Source organism: Cryptomeria japonica, chromosome 6 (genome assembly GCF_030272615.1).
Source record: "Cryptomeria japonica chromosome 6, Sugi_1.0, whole genome shotgun sequence".
NCBI lineage: Eukaryota > Viridiplantae > Streptophyta > Pinopsida > Cupressales > Cupressaceae > Cryptomeria > Cryptomeria japonica.
This window is the reverse complement of record NC_081410.1, coordinates 473,917,271-473,930,390: the sequence shown is the minus strand read 5'-3', so window position 1 is coordinate 473,930,390 and position 13,120 is coordinate 473,917,271.

The following is a 13,120-nucleotide window of genomic DNA, read 5'->3' as shown; positions in this document are numbered from 1 at the left end:
CCAATCTTGTTACATACATAACAAGTTACATTATTTTTCTGAATAGCTTTCCCATAACCTATGCTGGTTTGTGTTCTACATTGATTAGATAAATGTCCAAATCTTCCACAAACATAACATCTCACATTCATTCTATAGTTTTCAGAGTTATGACCAATTTTATTGCATTTGGAACATTGACCGGTGGGTGTATTGATATTCTGATAATTCCTAGATCTACATTCATTTGCCCTATGACCATACTTATTACAATTAAAGCATTTTCCATTGAATTTATAAGCATTAGGTGGTCTTACTGGTTTGCTGTGATCCTGAGTATTTGCAGCACCGGAACTTTCACCAAATTCAAAGCCAATTCCAGAAGTGTCACCTTTAGGTTTTTGATTCTTCAATAAGGTACCAAGTTCTTTTGAGCTTTTCTTGAATTTTTCTTTATGTTGATTTGCAGTTTCCAATTCCCTTTCCAAGATTTCTTTTTGTCTCATTAGTTCGTTTGAGTCATTCTGAGTATGCATCAGATCTGTCTTCAACATGTCATTTTCATAGCTAAGTCTTGCGTTCTCATTTGCTACATCACTTAGTCTTCTGGTCAATTCTTCTTCATTCTTCTTTCTATCCTCAATCTCTTTGCAAAATCTCATAGTCATATCCTGCATTTCATTTTTTGTTTTCATGATCTCTTGTTTTAGCTTTCTTATCATATCATTAAGACATTCCTTTTCATCATTCTCATTTTGCAATTTTTCACAAAGTTCTCTTCTCTTATTTCTTGTAATAGTAATATTTTCTTGAAGTGTCTGAATGATATCTTGAGTTGCTCTTAAATCATCTTCTAATTTGATATTTTTCAACTTCTCTGCATCATAGTCAGTAAGAGTGCCTTCAAGTTGCTTCATCAGATTTTCCATCTTTACCAGTGTCAAGATCTTCCTCAAGCTTTTAGGCTTCTAAAAATAGAGGACCAATCTCTGATACCAATTGTTAGGATTCCCACAGATATTGAGAGGGGGGGGTGAATCAGTATCTAACCGGTGATAAGAATTTCTTAAGTTAAAACATGCAGAACATAAAATAGCAATATACCGGTATGCAAGAATTAATGTAATAAACAGAATCAGAAACATCCACATGAAAAGAACACCATAACACAAGATGTTTAATGAGGAAACCCAGTGTGGGAAAAACCTCGGTGGGATTTGTGACCCACAATATTCATTCACTGGCCAATAAGAGAATATTACTTACAATAGGGGCCTGCACATGCAGGAAGGCCAACTGCTTAGAGCTCACTGCTCAACGAGAAGTCACACTGACTTACAATGAGGATTATACTAATCCAATGACTTGTACTAATTTACAATAGCATCTCCAATTCCAGATTCAGTACCGGTTCTAACTTTGTTCTTTACTTATACCCTTGACCTATAATTCACATATTAAGGTCTGCCTGATAATTTTCTTTATGCTCGCTACATTATCTCTCTAAATGTCTACAATGATCTCCTTTATATACAAGAGTCATTTTACAATTTTCCAAGTCGGCTTACAATAATAAACAAAATATTACATATCAAAAGTCTTGTCGACCTCTATGCCGGTATACATCTTTTCTTCTATGTCGGTGTCGGTGCCGATGTAGAGTGATCTTGTTGATGTCGGTGCACTGTATTGCCTATGTAATGCTTTGCCGATATGATGTCTTGTCGGTGCCATAGGATTGCAAGGTTGCCATCAATGACAAAACCTTCAATCACATACAATATCTCATTGGAGTGTCCATATACCAACAGCAACAAGATGGAACAAACAGCTAAAAAGCCAGTAGAGAAACGATCAAAATCCAGCAAAAAACCCCATAGAACCAGCAACAACCAGCAAAAACAGACAAAATCTAGGAGAGGAGAAACTAGATGTTTTTCAGGGCATTAGCCAAATTTTAGCTAATCCCATACAGGTTCTTTAATATTATCCCTAATTTTAGGGATTTCCTTTGGAGAAGCCACAACAACTTTCTTCATGCTCGCCCTCGTTCTCTTTGCAGCTCCACCAGGAACACTTTCCGCAGTCCTAATCTCAATGGTATCTTCATCCATATCAAGGTCCACAACTGGCTTAGCAGTCCTGGATCCCTCAAGGACCTTAGAGATTTCCTCTAAGTTCTTTGTAATAGCAGTCAAGATATCTGCGATCATAACCAACAGGTTTTTCATTGCATTATTTCCTACCTCCAACCTCCATCTTCTTAGCTTTTTCCTCCAAATCCTTCATCCTCTGCTTCCGATCCCTTTCATCTTTCTTCCTCTCCTCTTCCCAGTGCTTCCCACTTTTTTCAAGGTTCTTGATACCTTCATAAGTCCATTTGTCAAAGCCCATTCTAGCATCAGAGAGATTTTTGAGATTATCCAGAATTAACCCTTCTCCAACAATCTCCTTATCCTTGCTCGAGTTCTCCTTGTCCTTCTCCTGGTTGAGATCATTCTTCTCCTACTCAAAATCCATATCTTTTTCCTCATTAATTTTATTATCCTCCTTCTCCCTTGGCTGGCTATCGACATTGACTAAACTAACACTCCAGGTAGGACTATCATGGTCGGAAACATCCTCAGCTTCTCCTTCCTCTTCCCCCACATCCTCTTCTTTCCAACTTTCCTCCCCTCTAGACTCCTTCATTTCCATCTCACTGTCATCTTTTCCAATATCCTCTAAAACATTCTCCATCTCCATTTGAGTATCCTTGTCCTCTTGAATTTTCAACCCAGTAGCACTTTTGCTCTTTTTGTTCTGAATCGACTCTTCCTTGCTTGGCCTGCCTTCCCTCATCTTTCTCTTACCCTTTCCTAGAGACGCAGACAACCTCTTATTTTCCTGGATAGCAAGAATTTTGTAGTGCTCATAAAGGAGCAAAATGAGGCCACAATGAAGCACCGGAGTCAAAGGGTTCTTACTGTGCTTATTAAGAGATCTCGACAGTGACCAGAAGAGGTAGAAGGGCAAGGAAATCCTTTTCTCGTGCCTGAAATGATTTAACAACATGAAATGGTATGTGTGGACCCTGGTAAACTGGCCCTCAATAGTAATGTATTCCATGATAGCATTCAACACACAACCCCAAATTTTCTTTATGTTGGAAGCATCATAATACCCTCCTGTAGCTTTACCAATTTTTGCCGTTTCCTTCTCCTTACGTGGAAAAATCTTAACCGCGTTATTAGAAACTTTCAAATCTTAAAAAAATTAAGACCTGAGTGGGGCATACTTATTACTATCGTTATGAGGTCCACATCCAACTTAAACCTCAACCCATGAATTTTGAAAGAACTGTTGCTCTAGTTTTTAGTGATTTTGGTGACTGGAAGATTAAACCTGCCTTTGTTATAGTCGACCAGCTTCTCCATGAAATTCGTCATAAACCCTTTTTCCATCTTAGTCTAAACCTTTGGCATTTCCTTCCATCTGGACATGTTATCTGGTTCTTCTCTCCTTAGATCCCCTCCCATTTTCAAATTCACAATAGAAACTCTGTTCTTCTACAAATTCGGAGCTTCCTTCCACTCGCCTCTCAAAATTTTGCAAATGTTAACTCACAAAGTGTGTAGAAGATTAATATCTTTGATTAAGATTCTACCATTCCACTAGGTCATCATTACTTTTCCATAAATGTAAAGATTACTCATTACAACTATCATGCTTGATTGTGTGATTCATCTTTTCCCATGAATCTGTCCTTTCTTAGAAGATTTTTAATATCAAAATTAATATTACCTTCCCCTTGCCAAATACTTTGAGCCTCGGAAATAACACCTAGGTTTTCCAAACCATCCGCAACCAAATTTTTTTCTCTAAAGGCATGTGTAATTATAATACTTTTAAAGCTATCTATAATTTCTTTAGCTTTAAAAATTATATTTTCAATAGACCAAGATGTCTCAATTTCTCCCTTCAAGCACTTGATAATATTTAGAGAGTCTCCCTCTAGCCATAAGTTATCATGATTCAGATTTTTAGCAATAATCAAAGTATTCAAAGCTATAGATGCTTCATCATAATGACTTGTTTGATTACCCAGAGGCCCAACAACTGCCACCAGGCAACTTCTAGCAAAATTCTTGACAATGCCCCCATAACCAGCTTTACCCGGATTCCGCTTAGACAACCCATCAAAGTTTGCCTTAATCCATCCCTAAGATGCAAAGCACCATACAAGACCTTCCCTACCCTTATCCTTACAAGATTTGATATTAGAAAGGTTCCACCTTTCATTAAAGTCCTCTTTAGCAGCTAATCCATGATTACCATTTAAACATTCAAATATTCCTCTATAGATTTAATCCACCACAACCTCAGGGATAGCATTTTTATCCCTAAAAATCCTATTATTGCGCTCCTTCTAGATATTCCATATGACATTAGGGAGAGTAAGTTTCCATAGCTCAACATTATTAGAATTGGAATTAGGATAGTACCATTATTGCCATAGCTCCCCTAGAGAGTTCGGGAAAACCCAACTTAGCATCCACGTACAAAAAATAATTTTCCAAATTTCCTAGCTGAAAGTGCACTGGTAGAGGATGTGACAAGAAGACTCCTCTTCCCTACAACAAAGAGAACACCTATTAGGAAAATCAAATCCACGCTTTTGGAGGTTATCAAGAGTCAACACCTTGTTTTGGATAAAAATCCAAAGGAAGATATTTACTTCAGGTATTAATTTTTGTATCCACACTTTATCCCACATAGGAGTTTCTTCCAGCACTTTGTTGTGGATAGCCACCACCAAAGACATAGAGTAATTTCCATCTGAAGTCTCCCTCCAAATCAAACTATCCTCCTCGTTGTCCCTAAAAATTTTAGAAGATAGTAGAATCTCAAGAAACTTTAATCTTGGACATTGTTGGCTGAACTCAATCCACTTTCCAATGGGCAACGTTGTTATTGTCTCTGTGTCATTGGTATTTGTTGTTGAGCTCCTGATTGTGTCATTTTTTGTTGGAATTGGGAAACTTGAGGTATCTGGTGTTGATATTAAGGCACATATTGTTGTTGTTGGTCTAATTGATGTTGAACAATTGGTTGTTGTTGTGTCACTTGATGTGTTAATATCTTATTTTGATACAGAGCACCAATTTGTATAGTAGGTTGTACTTGTCATTGGTAATATGTAGCAACATTTTTTTCTTGAGTTGTTGGTTGTGTATATCCTAATCCTCCAAGCAAGTTGTCAAGCATCTCTATTTTACATTTTTGATGTTTACAAGGCCTAGGTTGGGATATCATGTTTATGCCTTCCTGGGGTAGAACATTTCTTAGTTGACCTTGTTGTATATTAGTGTTGATTCACATTGTGGGGATGTTAATTGGTGCACTCATGTTGGCTCATGGGATTATGTTTGTATTGAATTTGTTAGAATACAAATAGTTGTTATGTGTGTAAGGGAATTCATTTATGTAGTCTCATTCAAGGGAGGGATATATGACATCCCTGTTGTATACGTGACTACTTCTTGGATCGGGGGTTGTTGAACATTTGGTGTTGGAGGTGAGATAGTGTTTGCTAACGTTCTCAGTGCTACTTATGACATCGACACCTTATATGGATTCATTTTCCATGTTGATGATGTAGTAGTGAATAAGGGATTATCAAAATTTTTGAAGGATGCCTTTGAGGGATTCTTGTCAATGCGAGGTCTTTTCCCCAGGCCTTCCCTAGTATGTTCTAAGATTTGATCCATATGTCGAGGGAGATCATTTTGAATGGTTTGTTGAGCCTGGTGTGCATGTTCTCATATTTCAAGTTAGGATTCAAGTTCTTCTATTTTAGTTTGATAGTCAGTTGTTGAGGCTAGTCTTTCATTGAGTTTATTCATGAATCATAATGGGTTTGTGAAGATCGGTTTCTAGAGTTTCAATAATTCATGGGTCACTTATAGCCTTGTCAATTTATTTTTGTGATACTTTAGTCAAAGAAAGATGACTTTCTTGTGAGGATTCTGAATCGAATGATGCTTCTAATTGCATATTTATGTTTAGGGATGATTTAGGTTTGATATAACTAAAGTCTGGATACAAAATGGGTTCCATTCCAATTTCCTAAAAAGGGTCTAGGTTGTATGTAACCTTGGCTTGATGGGTCCAAATCTAGAATGGCGATAAGTTGATTAGTGTTGTGAAGGGACCATTTCCTTCTCATGGTCTCATTGTTGGAAAATCAAGTCCTACCCGTACTTGTGTCATGTCAAACTGAAGTTGCAGGTTCAGACTTATTTTTGGATTGAAGACAGGTTGGATGATGTTTCTTGATTGTGTTGACTATGATTGTGATTGTTTCAAAGGTGTCTCCTCCATTATATTTTTTTGTCTCTTAGAGATTTGAGATCTTTCCTCAACCATATCCACTATGATCTATGCTAATTTTTTGGGGGATTTTGGAATTTTGGGATGCAAATGGAGTGATATAGCCAATGTTTTTGTTGTTTTTCCCCTTGGACTCCAAGGTTTTTGACTTCGGGATATAAATGCAAAATTTTATTTGATACTAGGAGAATGAGGGGATGTATGATGAAATTAAAACGTAAACCTATGAATATACAAAAATAATCTAAGAAAATGATGTGGGATAGATGCGAAGATGATACTAAAATGAAGGAAAAATAAATCTATCTTAAAGAATACTATGAAATTTAGGGATTTTCAACTATTATGCAAGTGCAAACTATTTGAAATAAATTTTTGGGGAGATGAAAATGAAACTAAAGACTTTATGTGTGGGAGATGAAAATGGAGCTAAAGATCTAGGCAGATTTATGCAAGCTAGATAAAGCGAGATGAGAAAATGGATCTAAGCTTTATGCAATCTATTATGAAGAGATAAATGGGATTCATCCTAAGATTTAGGCTAATTTATAACTTATGCAAGAAACTATGGCTTATAAAAAATCTATGTTTTAGGAGAATGGATAAGCTATTATGCTGGCCTAAAATGAGATCTATATGTTGGTTGAAACGAGTTTGTTTGATGTTTGAGATAGTTTTGAAAGGTTGCAATGTTCGAGTTTGATGAATTGGACAAGTTTCTTTGTTCGAGTGACGATGTTTAAAATCTCTTGGATGAATTTTGGACCTTTGAAAATGTCATTCAGATACAAATCCTAGGTTGGTAGAGACAATAAAAACCCCAATGTTAAAGATGTGAGAAACTTTCTAAGCTAAGGATGCAAGACACTTAGGACTAGTAAGACAGGGTCTCTATTGAGGTTTAGGAGGAGATGATATGTCACTCTCATTATGCTAGGTGCATGAAACAGATCAAAGCATAGGGATGATGTTCGAGATTTACTAGGAATGTATGGTTAAAATGATTGCTAATTACTAAATGCTAGTGATTAATTTGATAGAATGACATTACCTAGCCTAGATGATTTACTGGACAAATCGATATGAGTGCTTGAAAATTAGACATAATAACAATGCATAAAAGTTAGATGAATTGATTTAAGGAGAAGTCCCAATCTATATAAAATTAGAGATTCGACGAATGAGCATCAGGTGGACGGACCAGATTGAATGCACAACAGAGCTGCCATTCAAGGAAGGATGAAGGAGATGGAGGAAAAAGTGGAAAAAAGAAAAAAAGTAGATTTGTTGAGGATGCATACCTCATTTTCAAATTAAAAATTAAGATTAATGAGATATTTCCAAAAATTAGTACTTTTAAAAATCAGAGATAAATCCCAAGATATAATTGCCATTTTTGAAAATTAGGAGGATATTTTCAATTTAAAAAATGAAAAAGCAGATATTATCCTCATATGAGAAGATAATTAGGAAAATTAAATAAATAAATTTATTCATTTAATTTCTATGACATAATTAGATAATTGAATAATTTGAATAAAGTATTCAACTATAGGTTATGAGAAATGAACCTTTTTATTAAAATAATTAAAACTATTTAATAAAGAGGATATATCATGTAGACACCTAAAATTAATTAAATCAATTTTTAATTAATTTAAGCTTGTCAACATAATTAATTGATTTAATTGTGTTATCCTTATTCTCCTTAGTGTTAATTGAATCTAATTTAATGAATCCTATCATTATTGTCCAATAATTAATTTATCAAATAAATTAATTATTTCCCTATCCTTCTAAAGTCCCCCCAATAATTATTTCCTCTAAATCGAATCAGATAATTAATTTTAATTAATTAACCTAATCATGTGATTTCTACAAATCACTTTTTCCTGATCCCCACTCAGCTTAATTAATTCCTCTAGAATCTCTCATAATCCCACTTATCACTATTCTCCAATTTTAAATTCCCCCACTCATGTCACATCAATCTTGAACCTCTCAAAGAAATTCAAATTTCTTTGAATCCCCCTATGTATCCTCACTTTGAAATTCAAATTTCTTCCCCCACCCTTTTTCCCAGAGAATTTTATATTCCTTTTTATTTCTCCAATGCATCCTTGATCCATGTCCACTATCTTGAATCAATCTTATCCATTCATAAGAAAATTAATCTCAGCCCTGCATTGGCCTCCTCCAATCTATAAATTGGAGCATATTTCCTTCTCAAATCAAGGAGTCTTCCATTCTTCTATCATCATGCTGCTAATTTCTCCTCTCATATCCCTCTATCACATTTTTATCATTTTCTCATAGTCCTCTATCAAATCCTTGTTATCCATATCCATCTATCCTTGATCCAAATCCAAATCCTTAATCCATCTATCTTGTTGAGCATTCAAGAGAAATCCACATCTACAACGAGCAAAGAGCAAATCAAGTGGAGCATCAAACAGGCGCCTTCACTTCATCAAGCTCAATCCGAGGGAGAAGACAAGTTTATGAAGGTATACTTGTTTTTTGTGTTTTGAATGCTTTTATGCTTATTGTTTGATCATATAACCATTTCATCCCCTCACTCACTTTGCCTCTCTCCATTCTGGCATGCTCGGTGGGACCCACGTCCTTAATTTGATGTTTTTGCAAGTTTTTTTTATTTTGAAAAGTTGCAGGTTGCTTTTCTAGATAAAAAGCTCGAACAATTTTTTGTTGCGCACAGAATGATTCTACTTCTTTACTCGTATGGGCATCTACTAACTGTCATATGGGCATGTGAGGAGGCTAGTATGAGTTTCTATCTCATTTTCTATCTAAATTTTCTCTTCTTTCTGTTAATACGAGTTTCTATCAGATGTATTATGAGTTTTTGTTCTGCATCGTACGAGTCTATGTAGTTTGTCGTATGGGTACCTGAGAAAACTCGTACAAGTTGTTTCTTTCTTATTACATGTATGAAAAACATAAAGACTTTTTTTAAAGATATGATATGAACCAAGGCTTGAAATTAGGCTTGTGGAAGGACAATATATATGGAATATAACATTTAAGTATAAGTGGCATTTCCTCTTCTCTTTTCTCTTTCTTATACTTTAAGTTATATTCCATATATATTGTTAGAATGTTTGAGAGGGGTTTCGGACCTCCAGGAGTTATAATGTAAAATCTAGTTTTTGGAGGATCCTCCAAATTTCAAACAGTCAAATTTCTGGGCTTATTCCTTTTATCCCTCTCCATTTTAGGGGTGTTTTGATATGAATTTGTTAATACTAATCCTAACCCAATTTTGTTCTTTATTTTTCTAATATTTTTTGACAACCTAACCTATGTTTTTGCAGGATGTTAGTCCAAGATCCCGCTTGTCAAAGAATCTATTGCTCAAACCATAGGACTATTAATTCGTTGTTTTTGCAGCTTGCCTAAGGAGATACAAGAAAACATTGTGTCTTTTTTAATTATTTTCTTAGACACTAAAATATAATTGGGTAAAATAACTATCTATTTTATGTATTTGAGGAAAGCGTAGAGGTAGGAGAGTATGCTCTTGTCTATATAGACAATCAAAAATCCAAACCCTTGAAACTTTTCTAGTTTGCTTGCATGCATTTTACCCTTAGCGGGCCTGCCCTCCCGGTTTGCCTGGAATACTCGCACATGCATTGGTGAGAGGAGAATGACCCAAGTGAGTATTACTAAAACCTAATCATTCCAACTCACTTTAACAAATAGGCCTCTTGAGATGAAAATCTCGGAGGACGGAGCTATTTGAGTGTATACCCATATCGAGCACTTTGTAGGACCCTTAAAGACTAAATCATGCTTACATGGCTACCATTGTGCTTGGTACTTTGTAGGGCTATTGGTCTCAATTGTGCTTGCATGATTACAAAGGGTAGTCTTCAAATGGAAACCCTTACTAAGAACCCTAGGAATAGAAACTACTTGGTTCACCTTTGAAAGGTGGATAATCTTTGTGTAAGGGAGATAGTAATTCCCCCAAGAGACTTCCCATATCATGCCCCTATTAGCATTTGGCATCAGCTAATATGGCATTGAGAATCCATTATGTGAGACTCAATGACCGTATTCTAATTAGCTATTGGGTGTGTACTTGAGTCAGCAAGCAAAGGTTTTCCTCCTCATCCAACTTCCTAGGATAGTGCATTGTGTGGCCAATGTGTATTCATTGCTTGATATCTCTTGCCAAGTGCATCCTTCCTTGAACCAATAAATGCCCCCTCTTTCCAAATTCCATCTTGTCATCATAAAATCCTCCAATCATCCATCCAAACAATCATCCTTCCTCAACCAACATTTTTGTCCAAATCATTCATCCGACTTTGGGCAGCCCTCTGCTTTCTTCTTCCTATTGTCTATCCATTCTTCCATCATCATTCCCTTTCTAATCAAATCAAATCTCCAAAATCCCAATCAATCAATCAATCCATCTTTCTACTTTGGTAATCGAATCACCCATCAATCAATCATCCAATCCTTTAATCCAATCATCCCCCAATAAATCGTCAACCCTAATCAAAGGTTAATACCTTGTGAGAGTTTTATTTAGACCTTTATTTTAAATCAAATCAATCATCTTGGTTTGTGTGCTTAGGAAATAATCTCTCACAAGCATATTTGCTCAATCCTTTTGTGGTTGATCCAGACCACTATCCTTTTATCTCCTCTTTTCTTAGGGTCATAAGTCTATCCTTAGTAGAGGGACATTTGATCAATCTTCATAAGGTCTAAATTTTACCCTACCTTGGTCGTCACCTAGGTTTGTAGTCTTTATCATTGATCCTCCACCCGAAATCCTAATCTAAGGACTAGGGTACAATCTTCATCAATCCTTGATCAATCCATCGACCAATCCAATCCAATCAAATCCAATCAATCCTCAATCCAATCCAAATTTGTTAAGTCCTAGTCCTCATCTTCATCCAACATCATCACCTTTCTCACATGGCTACCCAAAGTTCACATCCAAACTTCATGGCTTGGTATGAGAAGATGCTCATGGAAGTTCATGAACCACCTCAATGTACCTACCAAGTCAATCCCATAACCTTCCATCCATCTATAATATCCCCATCCATTTCATCTCAACATACTATATCCAATCCCAATCTATATCATATCTCTTATTCTTCCTCTACCTTTGACAAGGGAAATCCATCTTATTCCCCATCTATATCTCCATATTATCCGTCATCCACATATATACCTTCATCTCCTCTCCCATCCATATCACAATTCTCAAATTTCTATAACACATTCATTACCTCTACACCCCATCCAAATCTTTTACTCTATAGTCCTCCAAGCATAAATCCTAATTCCCCAATCCATTATCCCAATCCTCCATCCAATCCTTATCCTCCATCTAATCCCAATCCTCCATCTAATCTAATCCTCCAAAATCCATATTATCCACATCCTCCAAGACCATCATTCGTGATCTTATCCAAGACATGCTAGCAAAGGAGACAAAATCCCCACCTCGAAACAAAGTTGCCTCATCTCCTCAAGTCCTCCATCCACCTCAATCACCTCCACCTCAAAACAAATCCCAATCCCTCACACTCCATGATACCCCCATTCCTCCATCTACTCACATTGAGGCTTCTGTATCCTCCTCCATCACACAACCCCCATAACTCCAAACATGCCAAAAGCTTGTTCCAACACATGCTAGCATAGATTTCTCTTAACTTAAAGATCAAAGCATTCATCCATCTCATGATATCTCTCCATCTCAAAATCCACGTTTACACTCCACTCCATCTGATGATCTCATCCCTTCCACTTTCTCTCATGATCATATGATCCCTATATCCAATCCTCTCCCACCATCGCATGATCCTCTTCCATCTCATGATCCAATCACCCCTCCCACTCTATCTCATGAGACCCTCCTAAGCAAGATCAAAGTATCCCTTCATCTCCATGTCATGATCCCAATCCAACTAAATATATTAATCCTCCTTCCACGTCCCATCTCCCTCAAAATGGACTCGCATCTTGTTACCAAAATAATATTAATGCTCAAAATGTGGGTACATCCTCTATTCCTCCTAAATCCAAAATCCCTTTATATAAATCAAAATCCCACCATCCCTCATCTTCCACATCCATTTTGGGACCCTATGTTCCAAAGCTAAATCCTCCATTCCTTCCATCCATTTTGGGTCCTTACATCCCTCCATCCACCACTCCTTCACCTCAAATAATCCCTAAGAAAGATCAACAAAGGCACACATCATTTAATGCCTCCCAACACTCTCCTTCCATCCTCCCACCATCCATAAAATCCCTAAACCCTTCATTCTCATGCACCCATCCCATTGGTATTGGAAGCAATTTGGATGCCCAATCTAAAAAGAATAAAGCTCAAAATCCACAAAAATCAAAGGATCAATATGTCCCCTCAAAACGACATGCTCAAAAGAAAAATATGATCCGAAAGAAAGAACAATCCAAAAGGCCGCAAAGGCCCCAAAAGAAAAAAAAAATGTGGATTCCTAAGATACTTCTAGAAGCAAAACAATCAAAATTGGCATCCAAATTTTCTAATACAAAATTTCCATCCATTCATAAGTCCTCCAATCCTCCATCTAACACTCCTCTATCTTCAAATCCATTTTGGGTCCTTATGTCCCAAAGTCCACCATCCCGACTCCATCATCCCCTTCTTCTATTTTAGGTCTTAATGTCCCAAATTCCACACTTTATCCTCCATCTAATTCAAAACCCTCTCCTCCACTACTCCACC